Source organism: Sphaerodactylus townsendi, linkage group LG12 (genome assembly GCF_021028975.2).
Source record: "Sphaerodactylus townsendi isolate TG3544 linkage group LG12, MPM_Stown_v2.3, whole genome shotgun sequence".
Lineage (NCBI taxonomy): Eukaryota > Metazoa > Chordata > Lepidosauria > Squamata > Sphaerodactylidae > Sphaerodactylus > Sphaerodactylus townsendi.
The window spans coordinates 10,707,361-10,726,225 of record NC_059436.1 but is presented as its reverse complement, the minus strand read 5'-3'; positions in this window follow the sequence as shown (position 1 = coordinate 10,726,225).

Sequence of the window (18,865 nt, the reverse complement as noted above, 5' to 3'; positions counted from 1 at the left end):
ATTATTCATTTCCCTTCTCCTCCTTAATCTTGTTTCCTTGCTGTATTATGCAGGAGCTTCTTTTTCAGAAACGGCAGAAAAACGAGCCAACTTCCCCATCTCTTTGGAGGCCACATCTTCAAGGGGTGGTCTCTGGGGGGAAAAAAGGAATGAAAAGGTTCAAGTTTGCTTCAACAACAAGCCATTTTTTGCAGACATCATATGAATAGCCGGGTTTTCCAGAGAATTCTGATGACATGGACATATCGTTATCCTCCTGTCCTCCTGTCTTTTTCAAGACCTGGTTTCTGTCTATGTTAGTTACAAGTACAACAGCTGTCTTTCATGTCTGGAATGGCAATGTACATTTGACCTGGCCAGGTGGTTGCTGAAGCCACCTTCCTGCTCTAATTGGCCTGCATTTCCTGGTTGTGTTGCCACCTTGATTTGCCCAGTACCCAAAGATTCCTGAGATCAACTATCTGGGAAAGAGACAGCAAGAGTTAAAAATCAAATCTCACCTCCAGCTTTGGCATCAGCGGTGGCAATAAGCCTACAAAGGTCCATGGATCAGCACAAAGCCAACCCTAACTGGAAAAATTGGGTCCATCTCCCATTTCTTGCTGGCAGAAGTTCATGGTAACAGCAAAAGACACAATGCACAAGAGAAATACATTCTGCTCTTTGCTCCGTGAACATTTCCAATTTGGCCAGTCCCTAGTGCAAAGAGCACATTCTCACTCATTGCCGTTCATCAGGCAAAAAGAAATGCAAGAAAGTCAAACTCTGCTTCACTAGCCACACTGAGGGCCAGGAGCGAAAGTAGACAGGATCTTGGGGAAAAGATGCCCATGGTTGCAGCCACATGGCTGGTTTAGCTCCACTACTGTTTAATCTCCATTGCCACTAAGACTGATTCTGCATTTGCAGCAACAAGGAATTCACAACAGAAAGCCATGCCTATATGGATGCAAGACTGAAGAGAGAACAGAGCCAGTATAGTTGGGGAGGGGTGTGTGACAGGAGACAGAGAAGTGGGACAGAGAAACCCAACATAACCTGGTAGTTGAAGGCCCACAAAAATGTACATCCCATCCTGCTTCCATGTCAAACAGTTCATTGGTTAGATCTTGGTCTTTCCCATTGTTGTCCTTCCACACCCTGCAATACCAGCTTTCCTCCTCTGCCTTTAAATTTTTTAATAATCTATGCTTGCCCTTTATTATTTGCTTTTATTTTGAAGCTGGATATTTTTTTCCTGAAGTGCAAATTGACTAATAGAAAATAAAATCAGTTGGCAAACATTTATACTTTGGGAAGGGCGTGAGATTTGTTATGTCTTGTCCAAACAGATTCTAATTAATATTCAACAGGTCGTCAGCCCTGGAGCAAATCTGGACAGCCAGCCAGCTCTCACGTTCTCTTAGTGAATTAGATGCTGCACAAAGCAATTTAGCACTATATTTGGAGGAGAAATAAAAGGGGCACACCACAGTCACTAGGAGGTTAAAAAAATAAAGCCAAGAGATTCATACGGGGATAGAACATGCACCATTGGTTCCAGTGAGAGAATTTAGTTTGTGCTGAAATCTCTCTCAAGGTATTGGGATTTAAAGTGATTGACTCTGGCTGGATCACACTTCAAGTTTACAGTATAATATGAGCTGGTTATTGGAGCTCTATCTGGATAGTCATATCCTAGCAACTCTCCACGGCTAATAGTGCAGAAATGACACCTTAATTTAGAACAAAATCCTCAGGACGTCTCATTTATCATAGCACAGATCTAGACAGACTCAACACCTTCTGTCAGAATGGAAGAAGGCCAACTCTTCCGTGGGAGAGTTTAATAGCAATGATAAGAAGGACTCCGTCACTTGAAGTGCAACCACAGGAACACTTACTCAGAAGTAAGACCCATTTTATTCAACGGAATTTACTCCTAGGTAAATGTACATAAGATTGGAGACTTACAGCCCCATCCTAAAACCCATGAAGGCTAGCTTATCACTGAGTTACACTGGTGCAGAACTTAGTCTGGGTGACCTTGGGGCAATCACACACATTCATCAAAACCCACACCACAGGGTGTCATGAAGTAGAGGAGAACAGAATGATATAATCCACTTTGGAGTCCCACCAGGAACAATGATGAAGTATAAATGAAGCAAATACATAGTTAAAGCTGAAAACTGTGCTGAACATCAACTCATTGATGAAAAGGTGTTCGCAATGAATCAGGCAGCAGATTTTTCATTCTTTAGTTGTTGTTTTTATATGCCATTAAAGGTTTTGTATTTGTATTTGTTGTAGTTGTTGTTTTTTAAATCAAGTTCTATAAACACTAGAAAGCCAACATGATGTAGAGGTTTGTTTCCTCATTCCTCTACATGAAGCCTCCTGGGTGACCTTGTGCTAGTCACTGTTCTCTCAGAACTCTTTCAGCCCACAGGGAGGCAGGGAATGGCAAACCATCTCTGAATGTTTCTTGCCTGGAAAGCCCTACGGGGTCATCAAAAGTCAGATCTGTAACTTGACAGCACTTCTCCCCCCCCCCCCACACCACTACTACTATAACCACAGCATATACTAAGAGTTTAGTGCTGCTTGAGAATGAAGAATGTATGTTCTGTGACATCTGCTGCAATACCCCACCTCTAACAATAAAGCAAGCTTTCTTTTCCTTCCTAGCGACTGACTTCTTTCTACAGGCAGATTTAATCAATCAGTCATTGACCAAAACTCCTCAGCTTGGGCCTCCTCGATCAAGTGGCAGTCCTAAGAACATTAATAGAAATCAACGCTAGGATCACCTTAATTTGGGGATATTGTGTGGGAGACAAACATTTCAGCTGCTGTAGCTTCCATGATGTTTGATGGTGCTTGTATAATAATGGTTACGCCCTACTTTCTGGCTTTGTCGATGTCACAAAGGTGATGACACAAATCATAGGTCACCATCTCAGGGATGGAAGAAGGTCCCCACCCTTTTTATGAATGACTGGGGTCTCTTTGAAGGATTCGTTACCATTCAGAGGCTGAAATAAGATTCCTAGCTCCCATTCTGCATTCAGACATCCCCATCATCTGCCTCCGATCAGAATGAGGTTAGGTATCAGCATGGTGGTTACTTATTCATTACTGGGGTGGTCAATGGTTTTAATTTTCATTCAGGCTTTCACGGGGAGAGGGTCAGTTCACTGCTAAGCATCATTCGGGATCAAAGTATACGTCAAGCGCAAACAATAAACAGGGTGGCTGAGGTTCTAATGGTTTTCAAAAAGAACAGCCCTCGCTGTTGACTGATTATATATAAGCAGCTGCCTGAGGGTGGAACTTCAAAGGAGGAAATTAGACCTAGAATATAGGGTGACACAAAAGGACAGAGGGGTATCTAACCTTACAGCCCTATCTAGTCGACCACTCGCCTGTCCCCTCTTGTGTCTTTTTCTCAGTTGCTGTACGTGCTAGACATTGTTATTTCCAACAGTTATCACCTTCCTTTCTGTGCACAGTTCAGGGTGAGTATGGTGAACAGACTGCCCAAAGGCCTATACCTGGAGCGTGCTTACCTGTTGTCCTGGTAACACCAGCTAGGGCCAAGGTGGTAGAGTAACCCCCTGAGCTCCCTCTCAGCCAGGTATATGGGATAACATGTGGTGGAAATGCTGTGGAGGTTTGGGGGCCTGGGCTGTTTAGAGCATTTAATTAGTGCAGGGTGCTAGGCGACGCTAGACAGAGCTTTGAGTGTTGCAATGGAAATTTCCATAGAAACAGTTGCTTTTCTGAAGCAAGAGGGTGAGGACTGTTTATCTTGGAGAAGCCCTGAAAGTCACAGTCACTCAGAACTCATTTTAAATTTGTCTGGCTTGAATTTGAAGTGACTTAACCTGCTTGGATGGACCTTTTATTCAATGATGTGCCTGTCCTCCTACGCTTATCTGCCTCCAAAAGCAATTTCAGACGTAGTCCTTTCAAACGTATTTTCCGTATGTTGCTTCCAGTGAGACGTAATGCACCTCAATCTTTTTCCTTCACACCAAAAGAAAAGTCCCAACAGGATTTGGGGGAAAAGCTGTGTGGACTTTCTCCCCAAGACGTCTTCAGTCCCGCCCTCAGGATGTCTTATTTGTGCTGTGCAGAAAGGGCCAAGCTGCTTCAAGTAAATTAGTGAGTGTGGGTTGCTATTGCTTTGTGGGACTAGCAGGCAGAGGCGTACCAGGGGAAAATGGCACCCGGGCAACACCTGCTCCAGGTGCCTCCCCACCCCTTGTTGCCCCCCACGCCCCACTTACCTTAGCCAATGGCGGTCCCAGGCAGCCTGGCAGGGCTGGACCTGGCAGGGCCAGGCTGAGAGGTGCCCAATGGGCTGGAGCAGTTGTGGTGGGAGCCTGCCACAGACCACTTGGCGGGGCAGGGCAGGGTGGGGCGGAGGGACGGCCTGTGGCAGGCTCCCAGCACGACTTCTAGGAACAGCTGGACCGGGAGCCTGCTGGGAGCCTGCTGGTGTCCCACACGTGATCAAATGGGGAGCACCCGGGGTCAATTGACACCCCCCCTCCCCATGTCTCTATGGCAGGTATGCCACAGCTAGCAGGTACAATTTGAGACACCTCTGTGCTTCACTAGGGACTACTGGATTAAGAGAATTAGCTCTAAGATCCAAGCAAAACTTGGACTAGTGTCCTGATATTATAAAATGCTTTGCTTGTTCTAGCTTGTTACTTGAGCCTGGTGGGAGAAAGTGATGTAAAGTTGCAGCCAACTTATGGCGACCCCGTAGGCAAGAGGCAGAGGCAATTTGTCATAGGCTGCCTCTGGGTTGCAACAGTGGATAGAGATGTGCCTTCAGCTAAAACTGAAACAAAAATACACACAGAAAATAACACATTGGTGTTTTGGGGTATATTTGGCAATCAGCATCCCAAATATATCTGGAATTTTTCAGGTCTTGTACGAAGTCACACCATATCTGGACACTGGCTAGGTTTAGCAGGTGCTCTTATCTGTAAAGAAAAAAACAATCTTTAATGAGGAATGAGACTGTTCTTCAGTGTACTGAGTTCGTTAAACTGGTTGCTTGAAAGGGTATGATTATTACGCAGCTCTGCTGGTGCGCTTTTGAGCTTTTGCACATATGTTTGTAAGTAAATTGACACTTAAGAATTACATGGATCTTGCTCTGAATACTTTTCAAAGGTTTTCCATCTTGTAAATATTCCTACCGTACATAGCAAGAGCTTGCCATCTGACAGGTAGGGGTCAGCAATGAGGGCTGCCATTTCTGAGCTGGGAAGGTCGTGGAGATTTGAACACGGAGTCTGTGGAGAGTGAGGTTTGGGGAGGGGAGACACCTCAGTGGGGTGTAATGCCATAGAACCTACCCTCCAAATCTGGCCTCTCACCCAGTGGAACAGGCTCCCTCGCCAGCCCCCCCCCCTCAGCAAAGGGGGCACAGGCGTACCTAGGCAAACCTGAGCCCTGGGCAAAACCTGAGTTGGATGCCCCCCCATGGGCAGCCACCCCACCACGACCCCCCCCCATTTTTTTTGCACCAGGTCATTTCTAAATCATCATCACATTATAGAAAATGCCCCAACTCACAAATCTGAACACAGCAACGGTGAAACACACAGGTTCTTTGAAAGAGACTGGTGAGATAAAAGGTACAAAAGGCTGAGAATCAATGAATTGCAGTATCTGAAAGGGATTAACCCAGTTCAGGGAGTTATTAGTCGCAATTGCTCTATGGAACCTTCACGTTCAAAGGCAGTATGCCTCTCGGGGAGGCGAGGGCATGGAGATGGAAAAGCGAACCCAATTAGTAACCCCCTCTTGGCACACACAAATAATTAGTAACCCACTCTCGGGAACTGGTGAGAACCTGCTGGATCCCACCTCTGCTCTCACCCCTTCTGTGATAAACAAGAAATGAGTTTTCTACTAGGAATGAGGAGATGAGTCATTAGGGAGGGTGCTTGTGCCAGGACAAGGACGCTGGATGACTAGGTTGAAGGGCAAGGTTTGTATCAGATGTATAGATTGAGCATGCTTAATAGGCAAATACCCTGACAAACTGTATTATTGGGGGTGCTGTGTGGTTTCCAGGCTGTATGGCCATGTTCTAGCAGCATTCTCTCCTGATATTTCGCCTGCATCTGTGGCTGGCATCTTCAGAGGATCTTCAGAGGCATCTTCAGATGCCAGCCACAGATGCAGGCGAAACATCAGGAGAGAATGCTGCTAGAACACGGCCATACAGCCCGGAAACCACACAGCACCCCAGTGATTCTGGCCATGAAAACCTTCGACAATAAACTGTATTATAATGAACATACAGGAAGAATATGGGAGGGACAACATATTAAGGAATAACAAGTACAAAGGTGGACTGGAATACTGTGACTCTAACTACCCTTTGCCAATGGGGGAACAGAGAGGGTGTGGCAAATTCGGGAGAAGGGATAAATGTGCCATGGATATACTGTTTCGGTGGAGTCTGCCCATGTGGGGCTGGCTGGCTCCCCTTTCTTTGCAAATAAAGCTACTCAAAACTCTCTTCTGTTGGCTTGATATTTGGTAAAGAAATATTGGGCACCACACTTCTTTCCCATCTCACCCCCTCGCTTTCTTTCCCTTTCCCTTTCCCTTTCTCTTCCTTCCTTCTCTTTCCTTTAGTCCTTTTCCCCATTCCTCCTTGCCCCTTCCTGCTTTGGCCCTGTAGGCCTTAGGCGGCCTTTCTATTGTGAGAGTTGTCATCCATAGGTCAATCTCTTCTGTCGGAACAGCTTATCTTTATGAGCTAATGAGGTAGTTTAGGGTTCCCTCTGTATTTTTAAAATAGGTTTACTGTTTTTTAGTTATGTATTTTAATGTTAATATTACATTATATTTATTGTCAGAAGCTGCTCTGAGCCTGGCTGGGAGGGTGGGTACAAATCTAAATAAATAAATTGTGCTCCTGGGGGACTGATCTTTGGGGCTTTCCGCACTACAGAAGGGAGCTAAGGTCGACTCGGTTCCCTTCAGTGGGGGGCGATTCCAGGCTGTCCGCACAGCAACTTACTTGGCCCCCTGGAACTGAGCTAAGTGGGCGGGATCATCTTGGTGCCTGTTTCGCTCCTCGATCGTGATTGGAGCTTGTGTTACCACGGGAAACAGGAGCATTCTTTTTTTTTTACAGTTTTTACAGTTACATGCCCGCCACGACTCTCCCGTTCTGCGCATGCCACAAAAGCGGCTCCTGATTGGTTGAACGGATGAGGTGTTGTTTCAATGCGTCCGCACTTCGAAGCTTCAAAGTGCTATCGACCTTGTTCCAGCAGAAAGGTGCAGTTCATAACTGCGACAGGGATGTTGCAGTTCTGAGGGAGGGGAACTGAAACACAACAATGTTGAGCTCAGTTGCAGTGCGGATACACTGAGGTGAACCTAGATAGAAACCAGTACAACTCTGTCAGTGCGGAAAGCCCCTTTGTTGTCTGGAGTTCGCTTGTAATTCTGGGAGATCTCCAGACCCCACCTGGAGGTTAGCAACTCTATCAATGACTCATCTCAGAACTCCTTTGCTTGGAGTTGTCAGCGTTGGAGTACACCAGGTGATGAACAGATGGAGACTCAAAAGGCTAAGCCTCTTTGCGTGTGACAGAAACAGACTGAGGCAGCCACTCTAGAGGTGTTGGGGGTTTTTCTGCAGCACAAGAGATGGCATTTTTCCATTTTCCACCAAAGCAAAGGAACCAGCCAAGATATGCTCAAGAATTCTCTGTTGTTCTATAGGTTGTGGGACACAGATGCTGAATCAGTACTGCTCACACCCAAGCCAGCCACCATCTGGAAGCATCCTCCCATTACACATCTGGATTTGGGCTTGCGAGAGTTTCAAGAATTTTCTGCTGCCTCGTGTTTGTGGGTCCCCGAGGATTCTCCTCCGCCCTCAAAGGGTTTGTTGCTTCATCGATGCTTAGGCCGCTTCTGAAGTTTGCTTCCTCTTGAGGACAAAAAATAGATCTGTTTGCAAAGTTGGGTTCTCCCGCTCCCTGCAAATGGGGATGTGAGGAACTTGGCAAAAAATAGAATCCCTCAAAAAAAAAAGTTTTTCTTTTACAACAGGAGAAGGGAAAGGGGGTGTGAGTGGAGATAAAATAGAAAAGTAAAGCCTCGTTGGAGCAACGTGCCCATTACTGTTTACCACAAGCGGCAAACATATTCCAGTGACTCTACAAGGTCTCTCTTTCCAGCAAAGCTTCACGTCACTCCCCAAGGGACAGATACTGTTACTATGCAGGGTACAGACCACACACAGCGAGTGCACAAAAAACCATGTTGAATTATCAGCTTACGTGCTCAGCCTGGGCTGATTCTTTCACTGATGCTGGTCCTCCGGAGTTTCCCACTTGGGAAAGAAAATCACCACTCCACCCCAAACGGGGTTCATAGAGTTGCTGGGGATGGAGACTGTGTTGACATTGCTTCTTTTTTTTTCTTTTTTGGTGCTGTTCTCTTTACAGCAACCAAACTGCATGTCCTAATTTAAATGCTGACCAAGCTTCCAGCTTCAGTTCTCCAGCCAAACCTGGGAATTTAATTCGATCTCCCCTCCGGTGAACACACGAAGCTTGCCTTAGTTAGTATTGCCTACTCTGGCTGGCAGCAGCTTTCCAAGGTCTCGGGCAGAGTTATTTCATGTTGCCTGATGCCAGACCCTTTTAACTGGATACGCCAAGAATCCTACCAGGGGCCTTCGGAATGCAAGGCAAGGGCTATCCCACTGAGCCGCAGGAGAAATGGAACGAATGGAGGAAATGTCAGATCTGCTTTGAGCCACGGCCCCACTGTTCTACAGTTTGGTCTAAAGCAGATGTTCTCAAACTCTTTGAGTTGCGGAACGCTTTCCAGGAAAGACATTCATCACAGAGCACTTTGGCATACGGGCAACAATATTTTCACCTAGCACCTACATAGGTACTAAACGGAATGACAACAGTACTGATTATGGAAAGTATTTTTGAGCATTGGGGCACATTAAGCATCATACACAGTTCTTGGCCACACAAATTCACAATTTGGAGATCTTGTCGCATTTATTCCAATCTCTTTCCAAAGCACGTGGGAAGGCTTTGTGGAGTACCAACCAAGTGCTCCACCAAGCACTGTTTGAGAACCACTCGCCTAGAGGCAAGGAACAGGCTTCTGAAACTCAATCATACACAGTTCAACCTCCATTGCACAAACAGGATTGGGTTTGCTCCATTAATTTAGTACATTTATACCCACCCTTCCTGCAAGGAAAGTGGCAGACATGGGACTTTGTTGAAGGCAGCTGAGAAGGAATATTTTAGTAGAAGAGGTTTGGTTAAAGCAGGAATGGTTCTTTACAGAAAATAGCTGGTTGTAGGGAATTTATAGTGTAATCCTGTTCAGAGTTACTCCGGACTAAAGCCAATGGCCTTAGACTGGAGTAACTCTGCATAAGAGTGCACTGTTAAAGCTGTGGGCAAGTGTGATAGACATTAAAATGTTTGACAGAGCCTCAAAGGAAACATTTAACCCAACCCGATGGATTTGTTGGCATTGTGTGTGTATGCAAAAGGTCATCAAATTGCAGCCGACTTATAACAACCCAACTGGGTTTTCAAGAGTCTAACAGAGGTGGTTGGCATAGTAACCCTGGTATTTCTTGGTGGTCTCTCATCCAAATACTAACCTGGGCCAGACCTGCTTAGTTTCTGAGATCTGACCAGATCAGGCTCACCTGGGCTACGTAGGTCAGGGCTTCTCAGAGTTACTGAGAAAGGAAGGTCAGCATGAAAATCACGGACATCTACTGGACTTAAAAAAATAAATTTCAGGCATGGACAATCCCAACTTTGACGAGGCTGTGTGGGAAGGGGAGGAGTTTTTAGACATTCAACCTCTGCAGGGATTAATCTATTATAACAGCTGCCTGTCCTCATCAGCACTGTCAAAGGAAAAACCAGGGCTTTTAAAGGAGCCCATCTCTCTCCCCCCCCCCCTTTAAAGTGTTAATAAGCAGGAGTGAGAGGGGATGGGAAAGCTGGTTTTATTCGGGAGTGGAAAGATGTAAAGCAGACAGGCACTCCTCCAGCTGGCTGGCATCTATGAAAAAAGACCTCTTTAAAAGTAGACCCCAGAGTTTTGCTAGATTAAGGAGGCGTGTCAATGTTTATAAAAACAAAAGTTGGTGTGGGTTTTATGACCTTCCTGGATGATTCTGGCTTCCCTACCCTTAATTCTTCAAATGACACATATCTGTCTCTGCACTGACAGATTTCCTTGCCATTTGGGCCACTTTCCTGGACTTCAGGCTAATCACCCATCTTTCTTTTTGTTTCTTTAAAGAATGGTTTTAATGGCCACACAAGCAATACACATATGGTAGTAGATTTCAGCACTTTTCTTTCTTTCTTTCTTTCTTTCTTTCTTTCTTTCTTTCTTTCTTTCTTTCTTTCTTTCTTTCTTTCTTTCTTTCTTCTTTTTCTTTCTTTCTTTCTTTCTTTCTTTCTCCTTAAAATAAGATTTCTAAGATGAAACACTGCTCTCAGGATAGGAAGAAGGTACTTGGTGATGTAACAGGCACAAACCAATCAGCACTCTGCACAGCCAATTAAGCTTCGCTCCTGCAGACCTTGTTCCCCCATCACTGAGCCTTTGAGAGAAGACTGTGCATATAAAAACAACATGCCAAATCCACTTTCCAAAGCAGAGTGGCTCCAGTTTTCATGCACCTCTAGGCACCACGTAAGATTAGGCACGGTTCGCTGAGGCATCTCACTTTTGTAAACCTCTTTATGACTGATCAGCCTCTCTTCCTTTGGCAACTGCAACCCAACACTGCTGATGTCTCATTCTAAGAAAGAGAGAAGGGCAGAGGGTGGCTGGCTACGGGCCCTGGGAGCTCATGTGTCTGCCACGTCCCTCCACGCCGCTTTGATGTGGTTCCTTTGGACAGCTGGGCGAAAGTGTGAATCTGAATCAGAATGCTGCCTTATGAAAACAACATGTGGCGCTCGTTTTAGGCTTGAATCTCTGACGTATAATGGGAATACCATTGCAGGGATCATGCTGAACATGGATTTAATGATACACAGAAGGGTCTCCTGGGTTTTGCTCCGTAGTTTGGGCAAATCCATGCATCTCAGCAAACATCCAGAGATTTGGGGGTCGGGGGTGCACAGCAAGCTCCAGAACCACAATCATCTTATAAGGAAAGATATTTTTTCCACAAGAAGTCCTTTTAAAAAAAATCAGATGTCTTTTTGCTGTAAAACAAATGGTACAATCCCAAACTGGTTTTGATTAGAGCACAGGGCATGCCCTGTGACAAATCAAAAGGAGGACAGAAGAACTCTGACAAGCTGCTCCCCTCGTGTTTCCAGCTCTCAAAAGATAGATTTGATTTATTTGACTTTTAGGCTGCCCTCCCCCAATGCTCTCAGGGCGGTTTACAGTAAAACCTTATAAAAACAATCATGCCATACAGTATGGTCTCTGGCGCCATCTATTCCCTCTGGGTGACAAAATATTCCAATAAAAGTACCATTCCCTTCCCACTCCAGGGCTATTGCTCATACCTTCAAAAGGGGAAGGGGGAAAAAGGGAAAGGCAACAGCAAACAAGAGGAGGACAAAAAGAAAATGGAGAAGGGAAGAGGGAAGATGAGACCTGGTTACTTAAGACCCGTTGCCACCCACAACCACAGGCCTGGCAGAGCAGCTCTGTGTAACAGACCCTGCAGAACTGTAACAGATCCCACAAGGTCCCAGATCTCACTTGGCACAGCATTCCCCCAAGCCAGGGGGATAATCCTGGTGCTTTATTTCTGGCCTGACAATCTATATTAGTGGACACGGTCAGTCCAGCCACAAGAGCCACCACCTCTCTTCCAAGTATTGAACTGGTAGCTTTTAAACTTGGGATGGATCGTGTCCACTATGCATTACTTCTTTGAGTCAATGTGCATAAAAATGAATGATGAAGAACAGCTTTGTTCAGCAATGCATGCTCTCTGGAAAGGATTATAGGATTGCAAACTAAAAAAAAACACCCTGAAATATTCCTAGGTATTATGGGGTAAAATTTCAAAATAAGGAAGAGATGTAAGTGACTTACTGCACAGCCTCCAAGGTGTATCGAATAAGATTCTGGAAGGGACATTTCAGAATTTCTGATCTGGATTATGTAATAATTCCTATTTTCACATATATCTAAAAGATCATTTTAGAGTTATTCTTAGACAGGCACACATCGGCCTCTGGTTCAGTAGTGTGGGTCCCACTCTGGATTAAAGGATATCAGGGATCAAAAGATATCAGAGATTTCTCTGCTCAAGATCTCAAAGGGCTATCACCACTCAGAAAACACAACCTTGTGCTTGATGGACCAATTGCAGGGACAGATTGGCCATTATGACTACTGTAAAAAGTCTTGGGTGCTGATGTCCTGGGGGTCAGGTTGCCAGCCTCCAGCCTCCTGGGATTACGACTCAACTCCAGGTAACAGAGATCAGTTCACGGAGAGAAAACAGCCACTTTGAAAGGTATAGTCTATGGTATTAAAACCCTCTGAGGCTCCTCCCCTCTCCAAACTCCTCCCTTTCTAGGCTCCACCCCCAAATCTCCAACTATTTCCCAACCCAGAGCTGGTAATCCTACCTGGCAGGATCCACACTCTCAGTGGACCCCCTCAGGCCCAAACAGAGGAGAGGGTGCAATCTGCCCTATGAGCCAGAGGCCCAGAAAAGGAGGGACCACACCTGGCCTTGCCCACTCATCACAGCTGAAGTCACACCCAGCCTTGCCCCATCCAGAGAAGATGGGCCCATCTTGGTTGGCTGCACAGTTTGGCCCAGCTGCCATAGTTTGGGGTTGGCTGGGGAGCTCTATCACAGTTTTTGGGGACAGGGGTTTCCTCCAGGGCCATTTCCTCTGTCCCAAATCTGCCCCTAAGCAATGGTCAGTATTCAAAAAATGGCATCCAACATGGGCAGTATAAATGGAACTATTTCTATTATTTCTCACAAAGGTTGCTAAGGCCCTTTCTACTCATGATGTATAGGTGATACTATTATTTGTGGTGGGATTCAAAAATTTTAGTAACAGGTTCTGATGGTAGTGGGACTCAAACAGTGGTGTAGCGCCAATGGGGCTGGGCGGGGCATGATGGGGGCGTGGCCAGGCATTCCAGGGGTAGGGCATTCCTGGGCGGGGCTGTGGCAAGGACACAGGGCGCGCATGCCCCAGGGTGCAGTTCCCCTTCGCCCCACCTCTAGATTCAAATAATGACTGTTTAAAGTATTAAAAAAGCAATATACCGTGTGGTAGTGTATTATTTCTTTTTTATATAATTATATTGATTGATTTTGAATAATAACATAAGTAAGGAGAGAAACCAAAAACTGTTTACAATTGTTAACATATTACAAACATAACTACCGGTAATTGTCTATCTCTCTCAACCCCCCCCCCCCCACTAAAACATCCTATATTGCCTCCCTCCTTCCCATATTTCCCTCCCTCCCTACTTTCTACTTCCCCTTCAGATTCCTCTAACTACTTTATCTATTCCACTTGAAAGAAAACTAACAGAGGGAGAGATCCAAAATCCTTAATCTAAAAGAGTAGTTTAAGCTCCTCTCTTTCCAATATAAATTTCAAGGGGAAAAAAGAAAATGAAAAATCTTTACCTATAATACTTTCCCAACCTTTATTCCAATGAACAAAAAAATAGAATTACTATATATTGTATTATTTCATACAGTTCATACATGATTTTGCATCCCCACTTGACGAGATTTGTTGTACCCAGGGACAGAGATTACCCCCTTGTTCCTAGTGGAGTTAATCATTAATAACTGGTTCTCCAAACTGAGAAAATTTTAGTAATCGGTTCTACCGAATAGATGCAAATAGGCTGCATCCCACCTCTGTTTGTAGTTCTGTTTTCATCCAGCTTCTTGGGATATCACCAAACTTGTATTTTGTACCTGGTAGACTATCATCGCTTCCCTTTAAGAGCCCTCTGGGTCTGTAGTTTGGTGAGTGTGCAGTTAAGAATACCTTCTCCAGTCCTGACTCTATTCTTATCAACAGTTGCCAGGATTCCCTGGAAATAAAGAATTCTGTTTAACCAATTTAAATCCATTGTGCAGTTACACACAAAGAAAAGCTTAACTAAAATGGCCATTAGATTCTTCAGTTGGACACCGCTTTCAAGGAGAGTACAGAAGAGCTCTGTTACAATGCATGGATCAGGAAGCCCAGATATGTTTGTGTGATCATAATTCTCTTTTTCTTCTTTAAATCAGACTCTAGTTTGACAACAGAGCTTGGTTTGCAATGAATTCCAGCTCCTTAGGCCTGCTGGCAGGATATTGCTGGGTTTGATATTTCATCCATCTGTCTCCATTTAGCTGCAGGCCATTCAATATGGATGAGGGTTTGTAATGTAACTACAGAGCCACTGTCCATGAGATGGGAAGGCTGTAAATTTAGAGGTGCTGATCTGAGCTCATCCCTTTGTGACAGCCTCTTGGTATCCATGACCAATGGGTTGGGCAGGGGAGTATAGAAGGGAGACGACGAGGTTTGTCTTGATCACAGCACAGGCCAATGAGGGGACTTCATGTCCCATGAAGAATTATCTTCCAATTTCTGGAAAGAGGAAGGCCGGCCTGTCTTCCCTGGGAAGATCCCTATATCTCAGCTAGAAGGTGCAATAGATATGCCAGCAAGCTGCAACTCTATCCAGCATGATCAATTTGCATTAAGCTCCACCATATCTCATCTGAGATTAAATCCTTAGGCACACCAAGCAGTTCCTTGCTGCTCTGTAGGAGACTCTGGAGCAGGAAATTATGAATGCAGAGCTGAGGACCACCCATGGCACCCTTCATACTTCTTCAGGGATAGACAGAGCTCTTCCAACAGAGGTTGCAGTTTAAAGCCACCCAAGTTTATCTTCTCTTACAGAGCCAAGTGACTGTTTGGGGAAACACAACAAAGCGGACGCTGGAGCAACACATCACAGTGTTTGGCTTACTCCCAGTCATAGGCAATGTTGGAAGGCATGGACAGCTCTTCCTAGAAATTAACCACAATTTGTTGAAGCTAACCACAGTTGAAGCTAACCACAGTTTATCCTGATACTGCAATGCAGTGTTAACTTGTGGACGCTGTGTGGAGAGATCTGATACCAGAAGAATGACAGCTTTTGCAACTCCCACTAATAAAACTGAAGCAAGTAATTCCCAAAATATTCTGAACAAAATAGGAATTTACCTGGAATAGGCTCCAGAAAATCCTGAGCTGGATAAGGCTAGCTGGATCTATGCAGAATTAGCCCTGGTTAGTACTTACAAGGAAGATTGCTAAGGAAGTCCAGGATTGCTACATAGAGGGAGGCAATGAAAAACCACCTCTGAATGTTGCTCGGCTTGAAAACGCTACAGGGTCACCATAAGTCAGTTGTGACTTGACAGCAAAAACAAAAGGCTCCAGAAGACAGAGACCCCTTTCCACACATGCAGAAAAATGCACTGTCAATCCACTTTCAGTGCACTCTGCAGCTGGATTTTACTGTGCGAAGTAGCAAAATCTACTTGCAAACAATTGTGAAAGTGGATTGAAAGTGCATTATTCTGCATGTGTGGAAAGGGCCAGAGACAATCTGTGATAGGAATGAGGAAGGAGCAACATTGCTGAACAAAAATCTGTAGTTCTGAGGAGAAGGGTGAGAATTAATGTGTGATGTTTTGAAAAGGGAAAAGATATACGATTCAGCTCCGAGAGGAAAATCTGTGCATTCTAGACCCACCACTTTTTGAGAAGGAAGAACATTGAACAAGATGAATCTGGGACTCACTCCCTGCTTAAAGTTATTTCTGGCTTATTTTTTTGACCCTACTTAGAAGATTATTTAAGAGTCCCTGGGTTTTTGTAGCTCAGAGAAAAGTTCTCAGATTGCAGCAGAGGAAAAGAAACCCCTAACTTCTTAGTACAAGGATGGGCAGGCTTTTTTCCTCATTATACTCTCATTTGCTAGAGATGTTAAAAACAGTTGATTTCTAGCGGGAAGCTGACTTAGCACATGCTGAGTGCTGGGAGTTCTGCTTTCCCCCTTTGTTCCTAAGTGAATTTCATGCTGACAAACGGGTCTGATTGACAAACCAGCTCCAGTCACGGGACAGGCAAGTTAGCGTGATTACTGACTGGTTGCTCTGCCCGTGGATACCACCATTTCTCAGTGGCTTAAATAATTTCCCCCCACATTTAATAAGGGAAAATATGAGCCTTTGTCTCTGGGCTGAAGGGGTTTCGTTGGGTGAAAGCCATCAAAACAGCTTCCCTCATGCAATCGGATGACAGAAACAATGATTATGGGCACTTGTTCACATTTTGCCAATAGTGGTGGATTGGGGACTTTGATAAAAGATAGTTCGTGTTCTTTGAAGGCTGAGGAGTTCACCTTAGCGAGAGCTAATGATTAGTCAGTTGTCTTCTGGTAGCTTCTCTGTTCTCTTCTGTCCTTTCTGAGCCTGGCGAAGGAGCCACCCATCCACCCGAAGAAGAAGACTTGGTTTTTATATCCCACTTTTCTCTACCTTTATAATTACTTTCCCTCCTCCCCCCCAACAAGCACCTTGTGAGGTTGGTGGGGCTGAGAGAGTTCATATAGAACTTTGACTGGTCCAAAGAAACCCAGCAGGCTTTATGTGGAGGAGCGGGGAATCAAACCAGGTTCTCTTGATTGGAGTCTGCCACTCTTAATCACTACTCCATGCTGGCTCATCCAAAATTAAAATAGTCACAGTTTTGCAGCTCAGCACACACTGGCAGCTTTCAGGAGGAATTCGCCCGTTGGTTCTCTTCATAAGTCCCATGGAAATGAAGCAAAGCTGTACAATGGGAACATCCCAGTGGGTCGGGTCCTTTATGCAGTCTAGATTCCACATAAGACAAACTGTATGTTGGCAGCCAGATCAGTACAAGTTGCAGATAAGCATTAGTATTTCCAGAGTTCAGATTACATTTAGCCAGATTTCTTTTCAAGTGATAAACACTAACACTTGTCGCAATGCCCCCCTCTGTGGGCAGTCACATGGTTTTCCTGATCACAGCAAACTTATTACTCTTCCCCACTGACTTCCTTCCTTCTTTCCCTCCTTCCTTCTTTCCATAGAGTGTCATGTCCAAGGGCGGCATAACAATTTGATTGCCAGTCCTTACAGTTCTGAAGACAATGATATTTGGTGAGCATGTCCTTCATGATAATCACATAGTATAATCCACACATTTTTGTTTTAGTATATCATTTTAGTGGTGTAATAAAATGCCGTCAAGCTGTTGGGCAAAGGAATATGCTTTGTTTTTGCTGGGATGACAACTCAGGATAAGTTGATTGATAAAAGAACAGCAAAGGTGAGGAATTAAAGGGTCAGAAGCACAGATTTCCAACCTGCTATTTGGCTTGGCAGTATATTTTGACAAAATACGTTTCAGAGTTTAACTCAAGGAGCCTGTAGCTAGAGTTGCCAGTCTCCAAGCTGAATTTAGAAGGGTTTAGTTCTGTTTAGGGTTGAATTATAACTTCCTATGATGTGTTTTTAGGATCATACTGCCTCTTGCTTAGTATGGCTAGGTATGTGATTTTGCCCCCACCTTCAACTTCTAGCCTACAAGTTTATTATTTGCAATTGATAGAGAAATATAACTCAAAGCACTAGAGCAATGCTTGCAAAGTTACAATCCCAACATGTGTTGCAGCATTCACAAGACCTGTGGTCATACTCTATAGAAGTTCCAGAGTACCATTTGTGGGCACTTGATAATATATCCTTTTGACAAAACAAACCAGGTACGGCTCAGCCCCTGGATGGTAAAGATCTTTGCAATTGACTGTTGTGGGGTTTCCAAGCAGTGTGGCTGTGGTCTGGTGGTTTTAGCTCCTAATGTTTTGCCTGCATCTGTAGCTGGCATCTTCAGATGTGTGGTCACAGCAAGATGTGTTTCTTTCCATGACATGCCTCTGAAGATGCCAGCCACAGATGCAGGTGAAATGTTAAAACCACCAGAACGTGGTCACACAGCCTGGAAAACACACAACAGCCAGCTGATTGCTGCCGGGAAAGCCTTCAACAATGCATCTGGGCAATTAATGAATAAGGGGATTCCTTTAATCATCTTCTGCAATAACAATGTAATTATCCCTCATTAAAAGCACATATTTTTCTGTTTAGTCACTGAGATCCAGGCGGTTGTTCTTGTTGATTTCTATCATATACGTTTGATTGGTAATGGAATAAATAATTTTCATTGACTATACCACCAAGTTAAACTGGTCTTGTGAAACCAGCCCAAACCAAATGGGTTCTCCTGAACCCCTAAAGCTGTCGGGGAAGCAAGTTGCACAAATGCTTAACCTGAAGCATTTGCACAGCTATCCAGATCACAACATTTTGGAGGAGCAGCAGCCCCAGGCTGAGAAAAGTAACGTTTGAATTGACCCTCCAATAGTTCACTGATACCCAAGTGAGTATGCACAGACAGCCGTGTTGCTGAAGGGAGAGGGGAATGGATGACATTCAATCGCAAACAAGGCCAGGGGAGGCAGAAGAATTAGGAGAGAATGACTTTTGCACATGCTTCCCTTACAAGGGACAGCAGCAATTTGTCCAAAATGACGATCAGGTTTCTAGAGACAGCGGATAACGAACTAGGATTCGTGCAGATAACACAGGAAACATCGATCCTAGGGGGGGTCAAAGGCTCTTAAAACTGACAGGGTAACTAAGAAAGGGAACATATATTTACATCCATGCAAGAAGAGTGGGATATAGAAGCAGAAGAGGCTTTCAGAGATGTTTCCA